This window comes from Ursus arctos, unplaced genomic scaffold (assembly GCF_023065955.2).
Source record: "Ursus arctos isolate Adak ecotype North America unplaced genomic scaffold, UrsArc2.0 scaffold_28, whole genome shotgun sequence".
Taxonomy (NCBI): domain Eukaryota; kingdom Metazoa; phylum Chordata; class Mammalia; order Carnivora; family Ursidae; genus Ursus; species Ursus arctos.
The window spans coordinates 13297573-13323428 of record NW_026622963.1 but is presented as its reverse complement, the minus strand read 5'-3'; the positions used below and the strand labels follow the sequence as shown (position 1 = coordinate 13323428).

Below are 25856 nucleotides of genomic sequence, written 5' to 3'. Positions count from 1 at the left end.
ACATCCCTGTGTACTTCACACCATGATCCTTGCGTGTGGAATGGATAGCGCGGAAAAGACAGGATCCAGTCCAGGTAGCCCCCCAGGTGACAGGGCAGCCCTGCGACAGAGAGGAGGGTGGAAGCCATGTGTTGTGAGCTCAGAGGGTAGGATAACCTGAACTCTTCCGAGTCCAACCCCTCAGATTCACCAGCTTTATCCAGCATCAGCAGACAGTTTTGTGCACATAACTGAGACACAGAGTTGAGGGTGTTCAAGACTGGTGGCCCAAATTTGCTCCCTGAAGTAGGAGATAGGGCAATTCGCTGGAAGAGAGGAAACATGGAAAAAGTGGGGAAGGTTTGGAATAGCTGCCATGGGTCATAAAATTGAGAGTACAGAATCCACTCATGAAGCCCTGTGAGGTGGAAGTTCACAAGGGTAAGGACTCTGTAGTGGGCATTTTCTGCCAGTGCACTCAGCACACTGAGGGTCCGAGTGGGAGAGCCAAAGCTGAGGTACAGCTGGGGGAGAAGGCAAAAGTGGCAAGAGAAACAAAGTGACACTGCCCTGGGAACAGGCTGGAAGAGGAGGAAAACACCCCCCGGGGGCCAAAAGGAAAAAACAGCATGTGCATGAGAGGAGGCTGAGACACTTAAAGAGCTCAAGGAAATGTTGGGAATAAGAGGATAAGAAAGCCAGAAGGGCAGGACACCAAACAGCTCTGAGGCAGACACAGGCAAAGACAGTCATGGGCGTGAGCCAGTGACACTGAACATGGAGGAAAGGCACCAGGGGCAAGGAGGTCGAGGGAACTTCAGAGTTGGAATTGCCCATGAGAGAGTGACTCACGGGAATGACTGTTAACAGAGAAACTGAGGGCTTCAGAGGGGAGGGGGGTGGGGGAATGGGATGGACTGGTGATGGGTAGTAGGAGGGCACGTATTGCATGGTGCACTGGGTGTTATACGCAACTAATGAATCATCGAACTTTGCATCAGAAACCAGGGATGTACTGTATGGTGACTAACATAATATAATAAAAAAACATTAAAAAAAAAAAGAAAAGAAAAAGGAAAACAAAGACTCAAGTGTCAAAATCCTTGCAGGGATGTAGTGAATGACCAGAACACCAAAGATCCCAGCAAGGAAAAAGGTGCTAATGAGCACTTACATAATCCAGTACCACCACACAAAACTTAATTCAAACAAGAAACATCAAGAGATGCTAAAGCTATGGGGTGAAAAAAAATCAGATGAATGAGACACTGATATTTCCACAAAGTATTAATTACAGAAGGGAAAAGAGCAACTTCACAGCGGGGAAGCCTGATGGACATCACCTCAATCAGGTGACCAAAATGAGGAGCAAAAGTAATGGGACAAAGTGAAATCAAGCACCACCTAACAGGATGAAATGAGAAGGGCACAGTATCACTTCTCTAATATTGCTGCCAAAAATGCATAGCCTGAATCCAATCAGAAGGATACATCAGGAAAATGAAAACGAGGGAAACTTTTATAAAATAACTAGACCTTAATCTTCAAAAGTTTCAACATCATGAAAGTTAAGAAGAGATTGAAAGAATGTTCCAGACTGAAGGAGATAAAAGAAACATCACAACAAAATGCAATATGTGCTTCTGAACTGGGTCCTTTACTATAAAGGAAGGGCACTATTCAGAGTTGGCAAAACTTGACTGAAGTTTTTAGATGAAAGGTATACAGGAGTTTTTCATATTCCTCTAACTTTTCTGTAAGGTTAAAATTATTTCAAAATAAAATAATAATTTGTGAAAGTCTAGAAATAAGCCTAAAGTGAGCAAAAGAATAAGCTAAAACCACTCATGAATCTAAATAACTAATGAGATTAAATGATATTCTACATAAATGTGAAAAGGAGACAAATTTTTAAAGGCTTCCCAATGTTTTTCGCTTCCCAGTAATAGTCCTTTGGGGATTTTCCATCATATTGACCCAAGGGAGGGAAGAGCAAATACCATCTGGGAAGGAAGAATTTTGAGCAGAGTTAGAATATCCACCACATAATTTCCACATGTTAAGTAATTAATTAACTCGTGTTCTATAACTGGGCCCCTCATGCCTTTGATAAATGGGAGAATGGGATGCCAATTAGTAGTTGCTCAGCCTTCTCCTATTTTAAGCAGTCTATTTTTATGCGTACATTCATTCAATTGAAGGTTTAAACTCCTGATAGGGACAGGTGCTCCCCTTCGAAGAAATGCCACACACACATAATTGCACCCCATGATAGAAAGGTTATGAGAACAAGCACACACCCACATGTCCCTCATCACAACTGTGCTGCTTCCACAACACCCTGGGGACACTGCGCAAGCTTCTAGTGCTGTCTCTGTTATCTGTCCTACAAAGTCCTCACATTTTACCTTTCTGGTCCCTGTGAGACTCCTCAGGTGTGCTGGCAAATGGGAGCTGTACGTCCTCAGCATGTCTGCCCAGGACTGAAGACCAGGCTTCTATCTCAGACCACCCGTGTGGGCACTTTCTCAAGAAATGCTGACAGACCCTCTCAGGGGAGCACTGCAAGTAGTGCCCAGCCAGCCTGACTAGCTCTTCCCTGCCAGCCTTGCAAAGGTATCACCCTGATGTGATGCATTTTTTTTAAATTTTAGCTTGAAATATAAAAGTGAGCAATGACTTCTTTGTTCTAAGCCAAACCCAAACTACCCGTACACTTGCAGGGACAGAAAAGTACTTCCACTGCGTATCTCAAAAATACTATCTTTATGAGATGAGATTTTTCTTTCAAATAAAAACAACAGGAGGTAACAGTAGGAATGGCAGAGTAAGAACTGGTAAAAATTTTCTCCTCCATAAAAACCACAAAAATTGTCAAAATAATATTTTCAGAACTTTAGAAATTAACAAATCTGCAACAATCCAAAGAACACTTACTGAAAAAAAAAAAGCTGAATCTTTTTTCTTTTTTTAAGTATAGTTGACACACAATATTACATTAGTTTCAGGTGTACAACATTAGTCATTCAACGAGTTTTATACATTATGCTATGCTTGTCACCAGTGTACCTACCATCTGTTACCATACAATGCTATTACAATGTCATTGACTATATTCTTACGCTGTGCCTTTTATTCCCATGACTTCTTCATTCCATAACTAGAAGCCTATAATTCCCGCTTCCCTGCACCCATTTTGCCCTTCTTCCAACCCACCCTCCCTCTGGCAACTATCTATTTGTTATAGGTCTGATGCTGCTTTTTGTTTGTTTATTCATTTGTTTTTCTAGATTCCACATATGAGTGAAATCATATAGTATTTCTCTTTCTCAGTCTGACTTATTTCACTTAGCACAATACCCTCTGGGTCCATCCATGTTGTCACAAATGGCATAATTTCATTCTTCTTTGAAGGATATATAATATATCCTCTGTCATATGTGGAATTTAAGAAAGAAAACAAATGAACATATGGGAAGGGGGAAAAGAAAAAAAAGTAGTAAAGAACTTCTTAAACTCACTAGCCAAAAAGCAAATAATCCAGTCAAGAAGTGGGCAGAAGACATGAACAGACACCTCTCCAAAGAAGACACAAAAATGGCTAACAGACACATGAAAAAATGTTCAACATCACTAGCCATCAGAAAATACAAATCAAAACCACAATGATATACCACCTTACACCAGTTAAAATGGCAAAAATTGACAAGGCAAGAAACAACAAATGTTGGAGAGGATGTGGAGAAAGGGGAACCCTCTTACACTGTTGATGGCAATGCAAGCAATGCAAGTATGGAGGCTCCTCAAGATGTTTAAAATAGAGCTACCCTATGACCTGACAATTGCATTACTAGGTATTTACCCCAAAGATACAGATGTAGTGAAAAGAAGGGGCACGTGCACCCCAATATTCATAGCAACAATGTCCACAATAGCCAAACTGTGGAAGGAGCCGAGAAGCCCTTCAACACATGAATGGATAAAGAAGACGTGGTTCATATATACAATGGAATATTACTCAGCCATCAGAAAGGATGAATACCCACTATTTGCATCAACATGGATGGAACTTAAGGGGATTATGCTAAGTGAAATAAGTCAAGGAGAGAAATACAATTACCATATGGTTTCACTCATATGTGGAACATAAGGAATAGCACAGAGGACCATAGGGGAAGGAAGGGGAAACTGAAGGGGGAGAAATCAGAGAGAGAGACAAACCATGAGAGACTCTGGGCTCTGGGAAAAAACTGAGGATTACAAAAGGTAAGGGGTTGGGAGGATGGGGTAATTGGGTGACGGGCATTAAGGAGGGCACATGTTGTGATGAGCACTGAGTGATAAATGCAACTAATGAATCATTGAGCACTACATCAAAAACTAATGATGTACTATAGAGTGGCTAACTCAGAATAATAAAAAAGGGGGGGGGGGGGAAACAAGCCATAAGTGACTCTTAACAACAAAGAATAAAACTGAAGGCTGATGGAGGGAAGTGGGTGGGGGATGGGCTGGGATGGGTGATGGGTATTAAAGAAGACATTTGTTGTGATGAGCACTGGGTGTTGTATGCAAGTGATGAATCACTGAATTCTACTCCAGAAACCAAAATTGCACTATATGTTAACTAACAAAATTTAAATTTTAAAAAATTAATTAAATTTTTAAAAAGGAACATCTCTGTCAATTCACTAAGCTAACGGAACAGAGAATTCCATGGCAACACACAATAAATAGTACAGACTTAAAATTCATTCAGGAAAGTCATTAAACAACAGCAACAGCAAACTTTAGGAAGCGGGAAGAATTTCCCCCTTAGAAAAGAACCTTAGGAAGAAACTGATTTCCAGAGTTTCTACATTATATCATTTAAAATATCCAATTTCAACAAAAACTTATGAGACATGCAAAGGCATGTATGGCCCATATTCAGGGGGAACACGGTTAGTAGACACCCTCCTTGAAGAAGGCCAGACATTGGATTTCCTAGGCAAAAACTTTAAACTGGCAATTTTAAAAATGTTCAAAGAACCAAAGGAAACCTTAGTTAGTTAGTTAGTTAGTTAGTTAGTTTTAGAAAGAGAGAGTGAGTGTGGGGGCTCAGAGGGAAAGGGAGAGATAGAATCTTAAGCAGGCATCACACCCCGTGCAGAGCTGGACACAGGGCTTGAGGTCATGATCTGAACCAAAATCAAGAATCAGACCTTAATCCAACAGAGCCACCCAGGCACCCCAGGAAACCATATTTAAAGAACTATATGAAGGTATAAGACTAATGTCTCACAAAATAGAGAATATCAATAAAGAGAAAGTATTAAAAAGAACAAATAGAAATTCTATAATTGTAAAATACAACAAATGAAATAATTTCACTAGAGTGGCTCAACAGCATGTGCAGAAGGAAAGTCTATCAACTAATAATTCTACAGAGAGTAAAATGACTCTTCAGAATAAAGAAGAGAGAAAAATGGCAACCTGGGAATCTCTAAGCCTTCATTCCCCCCACAGAAACATAGAAAGAAGGAAGGAGAAGGAAGGAAGGAAGGAAGGAAGGAAGGAAGGAAGGAAGGAAGGAAGGAAGGAAGGAGAGAGAAAGAAGAAAAGAGAGAGAAAGAAAGAGAGAAAGAAAGAGAGAAAGAAAGAGAAAGAAAGAGGGAAAGAAAGAAAGAAAGAAAGAAAGAAAGAAAGAAAGAAAGAAAGAAAGAAAGAAAGAAAGAAAGAAAGAGGAAAGAAGGGAGGGAGGGACAAAGGAAGGAAGGAGAGGAAGGAAGAACAAAAAGCTTTCTGAACCAACTTTGCAGGAGCTCTGGAAAACAGTCAAAAGTTTACAGCAATCAAGCAAAAACCTAAACAATAAAAAGTCATCTTCAAAAGTGTAGGAAAGTTTTAGGGCATTTTACTTACCTTTGACCTACACCCTCCTGGTGTGGAGGTGATCTGGGTCTTAGTCAGGTGGAAGTCTTGTTCTCAGTTCCCCCAACCCTTCAAAATAGAGGCGGCAAGAAAGACTTCATTTAAAACATACTGAGTAGGAAGGAGTTAAGATGGTGGAGGAGTAGGGGACCCCTTTTTCAGCCGCTCCCCTGAGTCGAGCTGGATAGGTACCAGACCAGCCTAAACAACCACGGAAACCAACCTGAGATGCAGGAAGATGCATCTGGATATCTACAAATGAACATCTCCAGCGCTGAGTATTGAGGTACGAAGCGGGGAGCCGTGAAACCGCGCACGGATACCGGAAGATAAACGGAAGGGGGAGGGAGCCGCAGCGTTCGGGCGCCGGGAAGTGGTAGCCGGCTGACGGCACCCGCAAAACAGCAGACTGAGACCATGAGCCGGGAGCAGGAGCGCGCGCCACCAGGCATCTCACGGAACACCGGAATCCCGGTGCGCTCACTGGATCCAGACTGAGACCGGGAGATCCGGAGCGGGCGGGGGCGGGTGGCGGCATTAGAAACACAAAGGACAGAGACGCGCCGGAAGTGAGGGCTGGGAAGCCGGGTGTGGGGCGCACATCCCAGGACGCTGCAGGGTTGAGCAGGACCAACAGTAACGGAGTTCAAATGGCCAGAACATCAGTGGAGAACGGGCCGCAATCCCTCTGTTCTGTGACAGAGGCTGAAATTCGGCCGCTGCTGCTCTCTCAGAAGAGGCACAGCAAACCGCCAGGGAAAGCCGCCAGAGAACAAAAGCCTGGAAATACCGGCTCAGAGAGTGCCCATCCCCATCCCCCCTCGCAGGGGACGCGGAGACTCTACCCAAAAAGGGCTGCCTGAGTATCGGCGCGGCAGGCCCCTCCCCCAGAACACAGAAGGCAGGCTGAAAAATCAAGAAGCCCACAACCCAGGGCGCCTGGGTGGCGCAGTCATTGAGCGCCTGTCTTCGGCTTAGGGCGTGATCCCGGCGTTCTGGAAAGGAGTCCCTCATCGGGCTCCTCCAGTGGGAGCCTGCTTCTCCCTCTCCCACTCCCCTGCTTCTGTTGCCTCTCTCGCTGGCTGTCTCTCTGCCACATAAATAAATAAAGTCTTTAAAGAAGAAGCCCACATCCCTAAGATCCCTATAAAACAAGGGGCACAGCCTGGGACCCAGTCAATAATTTGGGCTCTGGACAATTCCGCAACCTCTCCTCATCAGAATGACAAGAAGGAGAAGCCCCCCCCAGCAAAGAAAAGACAGTGAGTCTGTGGCCTCTGCCACAGAAATAATGGATATGGATGTAACCAAAGTATCAGAAATGGAATTCAGAGTAACGATGGTCAAAATGATGAGTAGAATTGAAAAAAGTATTAACGAAAAGGTTACTGAGAATATAGAATCCCTAAGGACAGAAATGAGAGCGAATCTGACAGAAATTAAAAATTCTATGAGCCAAATGCAGGCAAAACTAGAGGCTCTGACACCCAGAATCACCAAAGCAGAGGAACGTATTCGCGAATTTGAGGATGGGTTAATAGAGGAAAAAACCAAAATAGAAGCTGGTCTTAAAAAATCCACGCCCACGAATGTAGGTTAAGGGAGATTACTGACTCAATAAAATGATCCAATGTCAGAATCATCGGCATCCCTGAGGGGGTGGAGAAAACAGAGGTCTAGAAGAGATATTTGAACAAATTGTAGCTGAAAACTTCCCTAATCTGGCAAAGGAAACAAACATTCATGTCCAAGAGGAAGAGAGGACCCCTCCCAAGCTCAACCATGACAAACCTACGCCACGTCACGTCATAGTGCATTTCGCAAATATTAGATGCAAGGATACAGTATTGAAAGTGGCCAGGGCAAAGAAGTTTCTCACGTACCAAGGCAAAGGCATCAGAATTACGTCAGACCTCTCTACACAACCTGGAATGAGAGAAAGGGTTGGGGGGGGCATTTTTAAAGCTCTTACAGAGAAAAACATGCAGCCAAGGATCCTTTATCCAGCAAGGCTCTCATTCAGAATTGATTGAGAAATAAAGACATTACAGAATCGCCAGTCATTAACCAATTTCGTAACCACAAAACCAGCCCTACAGGAGATATTAAGGGGGGTTCTATAAAGGTAAAAAGGCCCCAAGAGTGACACAGAAAAGAAAGTCACAAGGGATACAAACAAAGACTTTACTGGCAATATTGCATCATTAAAATTCTATCTCTCAGTTCTTAGTGTCAATGTAAATGGTTTAAACACTCCCATAAATGGCACAGGGTTGCAGATTAGATAAAAAGAAATGACCCATCCATTTGCTGTCTACAAGAGACTCATTTTGAACCCAAAGATGCATTCAGACTGAGAGTAAGGGGATGGAGTACCATCTTTCACGCAAATGGACCTCAAAAGAAAGCTGGGGTAGCAATTCTCATATCAGATAGATTGGATTTTAAACTAGAGACAATAGTTAGAGATGCAGAAGGGCACTATATTATTCTTAAAGGAAGTATTCAACAAGTGGATATAACAATTATAAATATATATGCCCCCAACAGGGGAGCAGCAAGATACACAAGCCAACTCTTAACCAGAATAAAGAGACATATAGATAAAAATACATTAATAGTAGGGGACCTCAACACTCCACTATCAGAAATAGACAGAACACCCTGGCAAAAACTAAGCAAAGAATCAAAGGCTTTGAATGCCATACTCGATGAGTTGGACCTCATAGATATATATAGAACACGACACACCAAAATAAAAGAATACTCATTCTAGTCTAATGCCCATGGAACACTCTCAAGAATAGATGATGTTCTGGGACACAAAACAGGTCTCAACCGATACCAAAAGATTGAAATTATCCCCTGCATATTCTCAGACCACAAAGCTCTGAAATTGGAACTCAACCACAAAGAAAAATTTGGAAGAAACTCAAACACTTGGAGACTAAGAACCATCCTGCTCAGGAATGACTCAATAAACCAGGAAATCAAAAATCAATTTAAACAATTTATGGAGACCAACGAGAAGGAAAACACAACGGTCCAAAACATATGGGATACTGCAAAGGCAGTCCTAAGAGGGAAATACATAGCCATCCAAGCCACACTCAAAAGAATAGAAAAATCTAAAATGCAGTTTTTATATTCTCACCTCAAGAAGCTGGAACAGCAACAGAGGGACAGGCCTAATCCACTCACGAGGAAGCAGTTGACCAAGATGAGAGCAGAAATCAATGAATTAGAAACCAGAAGTACAGTAGACCAAATCAACAGGACTAGAAGCTGGTTCTTTGAGAGAATCAATAAAATTGACAGACCACTGGCAAGACTTATCCAAGAGAAAAGAGAAAGGCCCCAAATTATTAAAATTATGAATGAAAAAGGGGAGGTCACGACCAACACCAATGAAATTGGAAGGATTATTAAAAACTATTATCAACAGCTATATGCCAAAAAACTAAGCAATCTGGAAGAGATGGAGGCCTTCCTGGAAACCTATAAACTACCAAGACTGAAACAGGAAGAAATTGATTTCTTAAACAGGCCAATTAATTATGAAGAGATTGAGTCAATGATAAACAACCTTCCAAATAACAAAACTCCAGGCCCGGATGGTTTTCCTGGGAAATTCTACCAAACATTCAAAGTAGAAATAATACCTATTCTCCGAAAGCTATTTCAAAAAATAGAAACAGAAGGAAAGCTACCAAACTCATTCTACGAGGCCAATATTACCTTGATCCCCAAACCAGGCTAAGACCCCATCAAAAAGAATTACAGACCGATTTCCCTAATGAATATGGACGCCAAAATCCTCAACAATATCCTTGCTAATAGAATCCAACAGTACATTAAAAGGATTATCCATTATGACCAAGTGGGATTCATACCTGGGATGCAAGGGTGGTTCAACATTCGCAAATCGATCAGCGTGATACATCATATCAACAAGAAAAGACTCAGGAACCATATGATCCTCTCGATTGATACAGAAAAAGCATTTGACAAAATACAGCATCCTTTCCTGATTAAAACCCTTCAGAGTGTAGGGAAAAAGGGTACATTCCTCAATCTCATAAAAGCCATCTATAAAAAGCCTACAGCAAATATTATTCTCAATGGGGAAAAGCTGGAAGCCTTTCCCTTAAGATCAGGAACACGACAAGGATGCCCACTCTCGCCACTATTATTCAACATAGTACTAGAAGTCCTTGCAACAGCAATCAGACAACAAAAAGGGATCAAAGGTATCCAAATAGGCAGAGAAGTCAAAATGTGTCTCTTTGCAGATGACATGATACTCTATATGGAAAACCCAAAAGAATCCACTCCGAAACTATTAGAAGTTATAGAGCAATTCAGTAATGTGGCGGGATACAAAATTAATGCTCAGAAATCAGTTGCATTTCTATGCACGAATAACGAGACTGAAGAAAGAGAAATTAGGGAATCCATCCCATTTACAATAGCACCAAAAACCATACGTTACCTTGGAATTAACTTAACCAGAGACGTAAAGGACCTATATTCCAGAAACTATAAATCACTCTTGAAAGACATTGAGGAAGACATAAAAAGATGGAAAAAATATTCCCTGCTCATGGATCGGAAGAATTAACATAGCTAAAATGTCCATGCTACCCAGAGCAATCTACACTTTCAATGCTATCCCGATCAAAATACCAAGGGCATTTTTCAAAGAACTGAAGCAAATAGTCCTTAAATTTGTATGGAAACAGAAAAGGCCCCAGATCTCCAAGGAACTGTTGAAAAGGAAAAACAAAGCTGGGGGCATCACAATGCCGGATTTTGAGCTGTACCACAAAGCTGTGATCACAAAGACAGCATGGTACTGGCACAAAAACAGACACATAGACCAATGGAACAGAATAGAGAACCCAGAAATGGACCCTCGGCTCTTTGGGCAACTAATCTTTGATAAAGCAGGAAAAAACATCCGGTGGAAAAAAGACAGTCTCTTCAATAAATGGTGCTGGGAAAATTGGACAGCTACATGCAAAAGAATGAAACTTGACCACTCTCTCACACCATACACAAAGATAAACTCCAAATGGATGAAAGACCTCGATGTGAGACAGGAATCCATCAAAATTCTAGAGGAGAACATAGGCAGCAACATCTACGACATCGGCCAAAGCAACTTTTTCATGACACATCCCCAAAGGCAAGAGAAACAAAAGATAAAATGAACTTATGGGACTTCATCAAGATAAAAAGCTTCTGCACAGCCAAGGAAACAGTCAAAAAAACTAAGAGGCAGCCCACGGAATGGGAGAAGATATTTGCAAATGATACTACAGATAAAGGACTGGTATCCAAGATCTACAAAGAACTTCTCAAACTCAATACACGAGAAACAAATAAACAAATCAAAAAATGGGCAGAAGATATGAACAGACACTTTTCCAATGAAGACATAAAATGGCTAACAGACACATGAAAAAATGTTCAAAATCATTAGCCATCAGGGAAATTCAAATCAAAACCACACTGAGATACCACCTTACGCCAGTTAGAATGGCAAAAATAGACAAGGCAAGAAACAACAATTGTTGGAGAGGATGTGGAGAAAGGGGATCCCTCCTACATTGTTGGTGAGAATGCAAGTTGGTACAGCCACTCTGGAAAACAGTGTGGAGGTCCCTTAAAAAGTTAAAAATTGAGCTACCCTATGATCCAGCCATTGCACTACTGGGTGTTTACCCCAAAGATACAGATGTAGTGAAGAGAAGGGCCATATGCACCCCAATGTTCATAGCAGCAATGCCCACAATAGCTAAATCATGGAAGGAGCTGAGATGCCCTTCAACAGATGACTGGATTAAGAAGTAGTGGTCCAGGGGCGCCTGGGTAGCGCAGTCGTTAAAGCGTCTGCCTTCGGCTCAGGGCGTGATCCTGGCGATCCGGGATCGAGTCCCACATCAGGCTCTTCCGCTATGAGCCTGCTTCTTCCTCTCCCACTCCCCCTGCTGTGTTCCCTCTCTCGCTGGCTGTCTCTCTGTCACATAAATAAATAAAATCTTTAAAAAAAAAAAAAAAAAAGAAGTAGTGGTCCATATATACAATGGAATATTACTCAGCTATCAGAAAGAACGAATTCTCAACATTTGCTGCAACATGGATGGCACTGGAGGAGATAATGCTAAGTGATATAAGTCAAGCAGAGAAAGACAACTATCATATGATTTCTCTCATCTAAGGAACATAAGAACTAGGATGATCGGTATGGGAAGAATGGGATAAAGAAAGGAGGGTAATCAGAAGGGGGAATGAAACATGAGAGACTATGGACTATGAGAAACAAACTGAGGGCCTCAGAGGGGAGGGGGGTGGGGGAATGGGATAGACTGGTGATGGGTAGTAAGGAGGGCACGTATTGCATGGTGCACTGGGTGTTATACGCAACTAATGAATCATCAAGCTATACATCGGAAACCGGGGATGTACTGTATGGTGACTAACATAATATAATAAAAAAATCAATAAAAAAATAAAATAAAATAAAATAAAACATACTGAGTATGTCCATTCTAAGTTGTCTGGGGGCTACTTGAAAGATTCATGCATAATGAAAGGTGCTCTCTGTTTCACATGCCTCAGAGTGCAAGTGGGAAAAGCAGCAGGCATTGCTCATAAAAGCTTCAAGGTGTACTACAAACCCACAAACACCTGGGCAAGAGATTATAGGAGGAGATACACAATCATCTAAGGCCAGAGAAGAAACTGGGGTAACAGTCTCTGAAAAATTAGGACATTCAAAAGCAGCCATGTATACACGGGAATGTAGAAAGACACACACATACCCAGGCCAGACAAATGCTCAGAAAATTTCTGAGGAAAACAAACTTTTACCTCAAGTTGATCTCTAACTCAGAAGAAGTCCAGCTCAGTGTAAAGAAAGAGGAGAAAGGCTAGAGATTGAATTCAGTCACCAATGGCCAATGATTATTCAATCATGCCTACATAATGGAATCTCTGTTCAAAAAAAAAGTGGTTCGTTCCCTCTTCTGACTATGGACTCTGGGAAACAAACTGAGGGCTTCAGAGGGGAGCGGGTGGGGGGAATGGGATAGGCTGGTGTTGAGTATTAAGAAGGGCACATATTGCATGGTGCACTGGGTGTTGTATGCAAGTAATGAATCATGGAACTTTACCTCAAAAACTAGGGATGTACTGTATGGTGACTAACATAATATAATTTAAAAAATTATAAAATTGAAAACAAAAACAAAAAACCACTAAACTAAAAGACAGGTTGGGAGAGCTTCCAAGTTGGTGAACGCATCAAATTGCTGGGAACGTGGTGCACCTGGAGAGTGCATAGAAGCTCCGTTCCACGCCTATCCCCATATCTTCCCTATGCATCCCTTACATCTGGCTGTTCCTGAGTTGCATCCTTTACAACAAACCAGTAAGCATAAGTAAAGACTGTTCCTGAGTTCTGTGAGTCAATCTAGCAAATGATAAAACCTGAGAAGGGGGTCATGAGAACGTACAATTTATAGTCAATCAGATAGAAGACAGCTCTGTGGGACTGAGCCCTTAACTTGTGGCATCTGACACTAACTCCAGACAGATAGTGTCAGAGTTGAATTGAACTGTTGGACACCCATTTGGTGGTTGCAGAGAATCAGAGAATTGGTTGGTGTCAGAAGGAAAAAAAGCTTCATTTGGTGTCAGCAGTGTTATGAGTAAAATAATGCACTTGATATCGTTTCAAATTAGACTGTTATAACTTTAGGATGTTAGAGGTAATACTGATGTAATCACAAAGAAAATGTCTATAAAAAATGAAAATGAAAAGAGAATCAAAACATATTACTATAGGGGCGCCTGGGTGGCTCAGTGGTTAAGCATCTGCCTTCAGCTCAGGGCGTGATCCTGGCGTTCTGGGATCAAGCCCCACATCAGGCTCCTCTGCTGGAAGCCTGCTACTTCATCTCCCACTCCCCCTGCTTGTGTTCTCTCTCTCGCTGGCTGTCTCTATCTCTGTCAAATGAATAAATAAAATCTTTTAAAAAATATGTCTATAAAAAATCAATTGAACACAGAAAAAGCAGTAATGGAGAAAATAAGGGACAAAAAAATTACATAAGATATACAGAAAACAAATAGCAAATTGGCAGAAGTCTTCCTTATCAGTAATTACTATAAAAATACATGGATTAAATTCTCCAATAAAAGACAGAGACTGACAGGATAAATTATAAAGCAAGAACCAAGTATATGCTGTATACAAGGTACTCATGTTAGATCTAAACACACAAATATGTTGAAAATAAAAAGATAGAAAATAATATGCTAAGCAAATAGTAACTAAAAGACAGCTGCAGACAAAATAATATTTAATTTTAAAAATGTTATAGGAGAAAAAAGAAGGCATTCTTCAAGAAGATATAAAAATTGTAAATAACTAATGCACCAAACAACACCAGCACCAAAATATATGAAGAAACATTGACAGAATTAAAGGGGAAAATAGTTCCAAAATACTATTTGGAGGTTTCAATATCTCACTTTCAAAAAATGCTTGGAACATCTTCACAGAAAATCAGTAAATATATAGACAGCTTGAACAACGTCATAAATATAGTGTACTCTACCAAACAATAGCAGAATACACACACACACACACACACAAAAACAAGGAGTCCAATTAAACAATGTGGAAAGGACTTCAACAGACATTTCTCAAAGAGGATATACAAATGGCAGATAAGCCCATGAAAAGACATTCAGCATCATTAGTCATTAAGAGAAGGCAATTTGTAACAATTAATGTAATATCCAAAAACTATTGAATCGTACATTTTAAATGAGTGAATTGTATGGTATGTAAATTATACCTCAATAAAGTTAGTCTTTTTAGAAACTTAATACAAATCTACAGTGATCAAGACAGTGTGGTACTGACATAAATACAGACCTATAGATCAATAGAACAGAATTGAGAGTACAGAAATAAATGCTTACATTTATGGTCAATTATCAAGAAACATGTCAAAGAAATCAATTTGGGAAAGTCTTTTTTTTAATTCAAGCTAGTTCACATATAGTGTAGTGTTAGATTTAGGGGTAGAATTTAGTGATTCAGGTGCATATAACACCCAGTGCTCATTACATTGAGTGCCCTTCTTAATGCACATCACCCAATTACCCCATCCCCCACCCAGTTCCCCTCCAGCAACCCTCAGTTTGTTTCCTAGAATTAAGAGTCTATTATGGTTTGCCTCCCTCTCTGTTTTCATCATATTTTATTTTTCCTTCCCTTCCCCTATGTGCATCTCTTTTTTTTCTTAAAGTCCACATATGAGTTAAATCATGCAGTGTCCTTCCCTGACTGACTTATATCACTTAGAATAATACCCTCTAGTTCCATCCACATCATTGCAAAGGGCAAGATTTCATTCTTTGTGATGGCTGAGTAATATTCCATTGTGTGTGTATGTATGTATGTATGTTTGTGGGTGGGTGGCTGTGTGTGCATACACATCACATCTTCTTTTTTTAAAATAATTTTTATTATGTTATGTCAGTCAACATACAGTACATCCTTAGTTTTTGATGTAGTGTTCCATGATTCATTATTTGCGTATAACACCCAGTACTCCATGCAATATGTGCCCTCCCTAATACCCATCACTGGCCTATCCCAATTCCCCAGCCCCCCAGCCTCTGAAGCCCTCAGTTTGTGTCCCATAGACCATAGTCTCTCATGGTTCATTTCCCCTTCTGTTTAATCCCCCTTCATTCTTCCCTTCCTTCTCCTACCGATCTCCCTGTTGTTTCCTATGTTCCATAACTACGTGAAACCATATGACAATTGTCTTTCTCTGCTTGACTTATTTCACTTATAATAATCTCTTCCGGTCCTGTCCATGTTGCTGCAAAAGTTGGGTAATCGTTCCTTCTGATGGCTGAGTAATATTCCATTGTATATATGGACCACATCTTCTTAATCCAGTCATCTCTTGAAGGGCATCTCAGCTCCTTCCACAATTTTGCTATGTTAGACAATGCTACTATGAACATTGGGGTGCATATGGTCCTTCTCTTCACTACGTCTGTATCTTTGGGGTAAATACCCAGTAGTGCAATTGCTGGGTCATAGGGTAGCTCTATTTTTAACTTTTTGAGGGACCTCCACACTGTTTTCTAAAGTGGTTGTACCAACTTGCATTCCCACCAACAATGTAAGAGGGATCCGCTTTCTCCACATTTTCTCCAACATTTCTTGTTTCTTGCCTTGTCAATTTTTGCAATTCTCACTAGCATAAGGTGGTATCTCAATGTGGTTTTGATTTGAATTTCCCTGATGCCTAATGATTTTGAACATTTTTTCATCTGTCTGTTAGCCATTTCTATGTCTTCATTGGAAAAGTGTCTGTTCATATATACTGCCCATTTTTTAAAATTTCATTATTTGTTTCTCATGTATTAAGTTTGAGAAGTTCTTTGTAGATCTTGGATACCGGTCTTTTATCTGTAGTATCATTTGCAAATATCTTCTCCCATTCTGCGGGCTGCCTCTTAGTTTTTTAGACTGGTTCCTTGGCTGTGCAGAAGCTTTTTATCTTGATGAAGTCCCACAAGTCCATGTTTTGTTTTGTTTCTCTTGCCTTTGGAGATGTGTCATGAAAAAAGTTGCTTTGGCCAATGTCGTAGAGGTTGCTGCCTATGTTCTCCTCTAGAATTTTGATGGATTCCTGTCTCACATCGAGGTCTTTCATCCATTTGGAGTTTATTTGGTGTATGGTGTGAGAGAGTGGTCAAGTTTCATTCTTTTGCATGTCGCTGTCCAATTTCCCCAGCACCATTTACTGAAGAGACTGTCTTTTTTCCACTGGATGTTTTTTCCCGCTTTGTCAAAGATAAGTTGCCCAAAGAGCCTAGGGTCCATTCCTGGGTTCTCTCTTCTGTTCCATTAGTCTATTTGACTGTTTTTGTGCCAATACCATGCTGTCTTTGTGATCACAGCTTTGTAGTATAGCATGAAATCCAGCAATGGGATGCCCCCAGCTTTGTTTTTCCTTTTCAACAATTCCTTGGCGATTCAGGGCCTTTTCTGGTTCCACACAAATTTAAGCGCTGTTTGTTCCAGTTCTATGAAAAATGTCATTGGTATTTTGATCGGGATGGCATTGAAAGTGTAGATTGCTCTGGGTAGCATAGACATTTTAACTATGTTAATTCTTCCGATCCATGAGCATGGAATATTGTTCCAACTTTTTGTGTCTTCTTCAATGTCTTTCAAGAGTGATCTGTAGTTTCTACAATATAGATCCTTTACATCTCTGGTTAAGTTACTTCTGAGATAACCTGTGATTTTTGGTGCTATTGTAAATGGAATCGATTCCCTAATTTCTCTTTCCTCAGTCTCATTGTTCGTGTATAAAAATGTAACTGATTTCTGAGCATTGATTTTGTATCCCGCCACATTACTGAATTGCTCTATAACTTCTAATAGTTTGGGCGTGGATTCTTTTGGGTTTTCCATATAGAGTATCATGTCATCTGCGAAGAGAGACAATTTAACTTCTTCTTTGCCGATTTGGGGTCCTTTTATCCCATTTTGTTGTCTGATTGCTGTTGCAAGGACTTCTAGTACTATGTTGAATAATAGTGGCGAGAGTGGGCATACTTGTCGTGTTCCTGATATTAAGGGAAAGGCTTTCAGCTTTTCCCCATTGAGAATGATATTCGCTGTAGGCTTTTCATAGATGGTTTTCATGAAATTGAGGAATGTACCCTTTTTCCCTACAGTCTGAAGGGTTTTAATCAGGAAAAGATGCTGTATTTTGTCAAATGCTTTTTCTGCATCAATTGAGAGGCTAATATGGTTCTTGAATCTTTTCTTGTCGATATGATCTATCACACTGATTGATTTGTGAATGTTGAACCACACTTGCATCCCAGGGATGAATCCCACTCGATCATGATGGATAATCCTTTTAATGTACTCTTGGATCCTATTAGCTAGGATCTTCTTGAGAATTTTGGCATCCATATTCATCAGGGATATCACTCTGTAATTCTCCTTTTTGATGGGGTCTTTGTTTTTTTTTTTTTTTTTATTTTTATTTATTTTTTTTTTTTATTTTTTTTTTTTAAAGATTTTATTTATTTATGTGACAGAGAGACAGCCAGAGAGAGAGAACACAGCAGGCGAGTGAGAGAGGAAGAAGCAGGCTCCCAGCAGAGGAGCCTGATGTGGGACTCGATCCCGGAACGCCGGGATCACGCCCTGAGCCGAAGGCAGACGCTTTAACGACTGCGCTACCCAGGCGCCCCTTGATGGGGTCTTTGCCTGGTTTGGGGATCAAGGTAATACTAGCATCATAGAATCAGTTTGGTAGTTTTCCTTCTGTTTCTCATTTTTGAAACAGCTTCAGGAGAATAGGTATTATTTCTTCTTTGAATGGTTGGTAGAATTCCCCAGGGAATCCATCAGGCGCTGGAGTCTTGTTTTTCGGGTGCTTTTTGATCACTGCTTCAATCTCTTCATAATTATTGGTCTGTTTGAAAAATCAATTTCTTCCTGTTTCAGTCTTGGTAGTTTATAGGTTTCCAGGAAGGCATCCATTTCTTCCAGGTTGTTTAATTTATTGGCATAAAGCTGTTGATAAAAGTTTCTAATGATCCTTTCTATTTCATTGGTGTTGGTTGTGACCTCTCCCCTTTCATTTGTAATTTTATTTATTTGGGTCCTTTCTCTATTCGTTTGAATACATCTTGCCAGCGGCTAATAGATCGTATTTACTCTTTCAAAGAACCATCTTCTAGTTCTGTTGATCTGCTCTACTGGGCTCCTGGTTTCTAATTCATTGATCTCTGCTCTAATCTTGATCAACTGCTTTCTCATGCGTGGATTAGGCCTGTTCCTCTGTTGCTCTTCCAGCTTTTTGAGGTGAGAATATAAAAACTGCATTTTTGATTTTTCTATTCTTTTGAGTGAGTCTTGGATGGCTATGTATTTCCCCCTTATGACTGCCTTTGCAGTGTCCCATAGGTTTTGGACCCTTGTGTTTTCACTCTCGTTGGTCTCCATGAATTGTTTAAATTGATTTTTGATTTCCTGGTTTATCCAATCATTCTTGAGCAGGACGGTTCTTAGTTTCCAAGTGTTTGAGTTTCTTCCAAATTTTTCCTTGTGGTTGAGTTCCAATTTCAAAGCATTGTGCTCTGAGAATATGCAGGGAATAATTTCAGTCTTTTGGTATCAGTTGAGACCTGTTTTGTGTCCCAGAACATGGTCTATTCTTGAGAATGTTCCATGGGCATTAGAATAGAATGAGTATTCTTTGGTTCTTGGGTATAGTGTTCTATATAAATCTATGAGGTCCAACTCATCTAGTATGGCATTCAAAGCTCTTGTTTCTTTGTTGATTTTCTGCTTAGGTGATCTATCTATTGCTGATAGTGGAGTGTTGAGGTCCCCTACTATTAATGTATTTTTACCTATATGTCTCTTTATTCTGGTTACAAGTTGGCTTGTGTATGTTGCTGCTCCCCTGTTGGGGGCATATATATTTAGAATTGTCATATCCACTTGTTGCATACATCATTTAAGAATAATATAGTGCCCTTCTGTGTCTCTAACTATAGTCTTTAGTTTAAAATCCAATCTGTCTGATATGAGAATTGCTACCCCAGCTTTCTTTTGAGGTCCAATGGCATAAAAGATGGTATTCCATCCCTTTACTTTCAGTCTCGATGTATCTTTAGGTTCAAAATGAGTCTCTTGTAGACAGCAAATGGATGGGTCATGTCTTTTTATCCAATCTGCAACCCTGTTTCGTTTATGGGAACATTTAGGCCATTTACATTGAGACTGATTATTGAGAGATATGATTTTAATGATGCCATGTTGCCTGTAAAGTCTTTGTTTCTATAGATTGTGACTTTCTGTTCTGTATCCCTCTTGGAGCCTTTTTACCTTTATAGAATCCCCCTTAATATCTCCTGTAGGGCTGGTTTTGTGGTTATGAAATTGGTCAATGACTGGCGATTCTGGAAGGTCTTTATCTCTCCATCAATTCTGAATGACAGCCTTGCTGGATAAAGAATCCTTGGCTGCATGTTTTTCTCTGAAAGAGCTTTAAAAATGCCCCCCCCCAACCCTTTCTCTCATTCCAGGTCTGTGTAGACAGGTCTGACGTAATTCTGATGCCTTTGCCTTGGTACGTGAGAAATTTCTTTGCCCTGGCCGCTTTCAATACTGTATCCTTGCATCTAATATTTGCGAAATGCACTATGACGTGACGTGGCGTAGGTTTGTCCTGTGACATGGGTGTGGAGAGTTTTCTGCCTCCAGTTTGCAAGCAGGAAGCAGGTCCGAGAAGGCATTTCTTGTGAATTGCCTCAGAGGGCTCAGAAGATCCCAAGTCTCGTATAAAGTGCAGTGATTTATTTTTCTCATAATAAATCATACTTCTATACCTTTGTACCTTTTATATTAATTCTGTATTTATACTTCTGTATTTTTATTTCTTTATTTATTTTTGGTTAAAGCCCTCTATGTTGTGGAAATTTCCAGTTCTGCACAGCTTGGATATGCTCTAGTGTCAGGGATGTGGGACTGTGTACAAAGTCCTTGCTGTTCCTCTTTTTCTTCTTTACCCTGGCCATCAGAGCATCTAGTTTTGACTGCATTTGATTCATAGAATTTTTAATTTCTGCCAGATTTGCTCTCATTTCTGCCCTTACCGATTCTATATTCTTGTTAATATTTTTGTTAATATTTTTTTCAAGTCTACACATCATCTTGACCATTGTTACGCTGAACTCCATTTCTGATAATTTGGTTATATCCATATCCATTAGTTCTGTGGAAGAGGCCACAGACTCCTTGTCTTTTTTTTGCTGGGGTGATTTCTCCTTCTCGTCATTCTGATGAGGAGAGGTTGTGGGGTTGTCCAGAGCCCAAATTATTGACCAGGACCCAGGCAGTGTGCACTTGTTCTATAGGGACCATAGGGATGTGGGCTTCTTGATTTTTCAGCCTGCCTTCTGGGGGAGGGGCCTGCCGTGCCAATACTCAGGCAACCCTGTTTGGGTAGAGTCTCCGTGTCCCCTGCAAGGGGGGTTGGGGATGGGCACACTGTGAGCCAGTATTTCCAGGCTTTTGTTCTCTGGCGGCTTTCCCTGGCGGTTTGCTGTGCCTCTTCTGAGAGTCAGAGCAGCAGTAGCCGAATCCCAGCCTCTGTCTCAGAACAGAGGGATTGCGGCCCGTTCTCCACTGGGCCACTCTGGCCACTTTAACTTTGTTTCCGTTGGTGCTGTTAAACCCTGCAGCATCCCAGGATGTGCACCCCACAGCCGGCGTGCCAGCCCTCACTTCCAGGGCCAGCACATCTCTGTCCTTTGTGTTTCTAACACCGCCAGCTGCCAGCCGCCCCCATGCGCTCCGGAGCTCCATTTCAGTGTGGTTCGTGCACTCCAGAGCTCCGGTTTTCAGACTGGTCACACGCGTTTCCCAGCTCACAGTCTCAGTCTGCTCTCTCTTGGGTGCCGGTCGGTCCGCGAGTCCTCCCACTCCCCAGTGCAGATGGCTACCGATTCCCGACACCTGCATGCCATGGCTCCCTCCCGCTTCCGTTTATCTTCCGATATCTGTGCGCAGCTTCATGGCTCCCCGCTTTATACCTCAATACTCAGCGCTGGAGATGTTCATTTGTAGAGATCCAGATGTACCTTCCTGCATCTCAGGCTGATTCCGTGGGTGTTCCGGATGGTCTGGTACCTATCCAACTTGACTCAGGGGACCGGTGAAAAAGGGGACCCCTACTCCTTCACCATCTTAACTCCTCCGAAATGAGTGTCTTGTTATTCATAAACAAGCTACTTTTAATCACTAATAAGCTTATGTTAATGAGATTATTTTTAGAAATCCCCTAAGGATGGGTGGTTGGCCGCTAGGGGAAATAATCATGCTTAGAGGGTTGGAACTTTCAGTCCCACTTCCTGATCTCTCAGGAGGGGAGAGGGACTAGAGTTTGAATTAGTCACCATGGCCAATGATTTCATCAACCATGCCTTGAAGCCTCCATGAAAACCCAAAAAGACAGGGTTTGGAAAGACTGCAAGTTGGTGAACCAGAATGCATCCCTGTTTGGGAGTCCCCAAACTCCATAGAGAAAGAAGCTCCTGCATTCAGGACCTTGTTCCTCATATCTCTTCATTCACATCCTTTAATAACCTTTGTAATTAGCCAGTAATCTGTAATTAATCTGGTTTCCTATAAACTGGTCTAATCAAACCTGGAGGGGGGGGTGTGGGATAGGATATCCTTGCATCATTTATTATATTCTTTTCACCAATTTTACCTTTTTATTGAAGTGTTTAATCCATTTACATTTAATGTTACTACTGAAATGCAGGATTTATCTGTCATGTGGGTATTTCTTGTCTATAGATTTTCATGCCTTTTGTTTCTCAATTTCTCCATTACTGCATTCTTTTGAATCAAACAGATATTTTCTAGTGTACCATCAGGGTAATGCTGGCTTCATGGAATGAATTTGGAAGTTTTCCTTCCTGTTCTATTTTTTGGAATAGTTTGAGTAGAATACATGTTCATTCTTTTTTAAATGTTTGATAAAATTCATCTGTGAAGCCATCTGGTTCTCAACTTTTTTCTTGGGAGTTTTTTCATTACTGATTCAATTTCATTGCTAGTAATCAGTCTGTTCAAATTTTACATTTTTTCCTGCTTCAGTTTTGAGAGTCTATATGTTTCTAGGGATTTATTAATCACTTATAAGTTGTCCCAGTTGTTGCCATATAATTTTTCATAATATTATCATCCTTTGTATTTCTGTGGCATTGGTTATTGTCTCTCCTCCTTCATTTCTGATTTTATTTGTGTCCTCTTTTTTGTTGATAAGTCTGGCTAAAGGTTTATCTTCTGTTTATCTTTTCAGATAACTAGCTCGTGGTTTTATTGACCTGTTCTATGGGTTTTTTAGTCTCTATTTCATTTATTTCTGCTCTAATCTTTATTATTTCCCTCCTTCTACTGGCTTTAAGTTTTGTTCTTCTTTTTCTAGCTCTTTTAGGTGCAAGGTTAGGTTGTTTATTTGAGGTTTTTTTTGTTTTTGTTTTGTTTTGTTGTTTTGTTTTTTTTTTTTTCCTTCTTGAGGTAGGGCTGTCCTGCTATAAGCTTTCCTCTTAGAACTTCTTTTGCTGCATCCCAAAGATTTTGGACTGTTGTGTTTTCATTTTCATTTGTCTCCATGTATTTTTTTTTAATTTCCTCTTTGATTTTTTTGGCTAGCCCATTCTTTGTTTACTAGCATATTATTTATTTTCCATCTTTTATGTTCTTTCCAGATTCCAGTATCATCTTAAAATAATCTAGTTAGAATTAGTATCAACTTAATTTCAATTATAAACAAAAATGTGTTCCTATATAAGTGTTCCCTCAAGTATTTTATATTATTATGGGCCACATATTATACTTTTATACATTATATAACCTCCACCACAGATTTATAATTACTGGTTTATGCAATCATCATTTAAAGCTGATGAGAAAGAAATAAGTGTTGGTGAGGATGTGGAGAAAAAGTAACCCTTGTGCACTGTTGGTGAGAGTGCAAACTGGTGCAGCCACTGTGGAAAACAGTATGAAGATTCCTCAAAATAATTCAAATAGAACTACCATATGATCCTGTAATTCCAGTACTGGATATTTACCCAAAGAATACAAAAATACTAATTTGAAAAGTTATATGTAGCCCTATGACAGCCAAATTATGGAAGCAGCCCACGTGTCCACTGATATATTCATAGATAAAGAAGAAGTCCATCTATTACTCAGCCATAAAAAAGGATGAAATCTTGCCTTTTGCAAGGATGGATCTAGATAGCATAATGCTAAGTGAAATAATTCAGTTAGAGAAAGACAAATGCCATATAATTTCACTCATATTTAGAACTTAAGAAACAAAACAAATGAAGAAAAAAAGACAAACCAAAAAAGACTTTTTAAAAAGATTTTATTTATTTATCTATTTAATGGGGGGGAGCACAAGCAGGGAGAGCAGCAGAGGGAGAGGGAGAAGCAGGCTTCCTGCTGAGCAGGGAGACCAATGTGGGGCTTGATCTGAGGACTCTGAGATCATGACCTGAGCCAAAGGCAGATGCTTAACTGACTGAGCCAGCCAGATGCCCCAAAAAAAGACTCTTAATTATAAAGAACAAGTTGATGGTTACCAGATATTTAAGGTGAAAGGGATTAAGAGTCTCTTATCATGATGAACACTAAGTATAGAATTGTTGAATCACTATATTGTACATCTGAAACTAATATAGCACTGTATGTTGACTCTACTGGAATTGAAAATAAATAAATAAAGCAGATGGGACAATAAAAGGGTTACATACAAAAAAACACATTTACACTGTGTTTTATGTTTTCCCGTGTAGGTTCCTTTATTAGTGCTCTTTTCTTCTTCATATGGATTCAGGTAACCATCTAGTGTGTTTTTGTTTCAGTGTGAAGGACTCCTATTAGCATTTCTTGTGGGGTAGGTCTCATAGTAGTGAACTCCCTCAGCTTTTGTGTATCTGGAAATGTTTTAATTTCTCCCTAATTTTTGAAGGACACTTTCACTAAATATAGAATTCTGTTTCACAGGTGTTTTTTCAACACTTTAAATACGTCATCCTCCTGCCTCCAGCCTCCGTGGTTTCCAATGAGAAATCAGCTGTGGATCTTATTGAGGAATACTTACCTGTGACAAGTCCTTCTTTCTTGCTGCTTTCAAAATTCTCTTTGTTTTTTGGCTTTTGACAGTTCAATTATAATATATCTTGGTATGGGTCCCTTTCAGTTTACCTTACTTGGAGTTCATTGAGTTTCTCAGACTTGTAGATTCATGTATTTCATCAAATTTGTATGGCTTAAAATATTTCTTCTGGACCTTTCTCTATCCCGTTTGGAACTCCAACAATGTATATGCTGTTTTGCTTGATGGTTCCCACAGGTCCCTTATTCACATTTCTTCATTCTTTTTCCTTTCAGCTCCTTAGACTAGACAGTTTCCATTGTCTACCTTCAAGTTCACTGATTCTTCTGCTTTCTCAAATCTGCTATTTAGCCCCTGTAATGAGTTTTCATTTCAATTATTGTACTTTTAAGCTCCAGAATTTTATTCCTTTTTGTTAATTTTATCGTTTTATTGATATACTCATTTGATTCATATGGAATTTTCCTTATTTCCTTTAGTTGTTTGTCCATGTTTTCCTTTAGCTCCTTGACAATATTTAAGACAGTTGTTTTAAAGTCTTTGTGGAGTAGAGCTAATGTCAGCTTTCTCAAAGACAGTTTCGGTCAATTCCTTTTGTTCATTTGAATGGGATATGCTCCCCTGTTTCTTTATATGCCTTGTGGTCTTTTTTTTTGTTATTGAAAACTGGGCATTTTTTATATTTATTAAAATATGTTTATATTTAATTTTATATTAACTATTTTCCCAAAAACTGTATTCCTACTTGTGTGTGATCACTAGTTTCTTTTCCTTTAGCTCATGTTCAGTTAATGTTTTAACAGAGATTTCTTTGAATGCCAGAAACTTAAGTAAACAAACCAAAAAAGAAAAAGAAAGAAAAAATACACATACAAAAAACACTAACACCTTTCTCAGTCTTTGCAGATTGGCTCTGTTCTGGGGTACTCCATCAACATTTAGTGAGTCTTCCACTGGAACTAGGGTTAAGCTTGAGATAAAAGTTCAGGGCCTTCTCTAGTCTTTTCTGGGTGTGTATCTTTGGCTTTCTAAAAGAATTTAGAATATATATGTGTACTTTTGGATAGTCTACTTTTCCAAAGAACCTCTCAGGCTTTGCACCTGGGGAATAGGCACTCTGTTGCACATTTCAACAAGTAAGCTTCTGCCCAGGCATCTGCAGTTTGTTAGATCTTCTAACGGTGTTTT

General features: G+C 40.0%; 1 protein-coding gene across 4 annotated transcripts in view; it reads right to left on the bottom strand.

The window, feature by feature from the left end:
- OCA2 (OCA2 melanosomal transmembrane protein) overlaps positions 1-25856 on the bottom strand; it is a 442347-nt gene that overhangs the window by 385851 nt on the left and 30640 nt on the right. Inside the window, exon 1 of one of the 4 annotated variants that reach the window (XM_057303789.1) lies at positions 5884-6150. The exons of the other annotated variants lie outside the window; for them this stretch is intronic. The gene's annotated coding sequence lies outside the window, so the exon portion shown is untranslated. Of the gene's footprint in view, positions 1-5883; positions 6151-25856 lie in introns of those variants that run through there. 4 annotated transcript variants of the gene reach the window in all.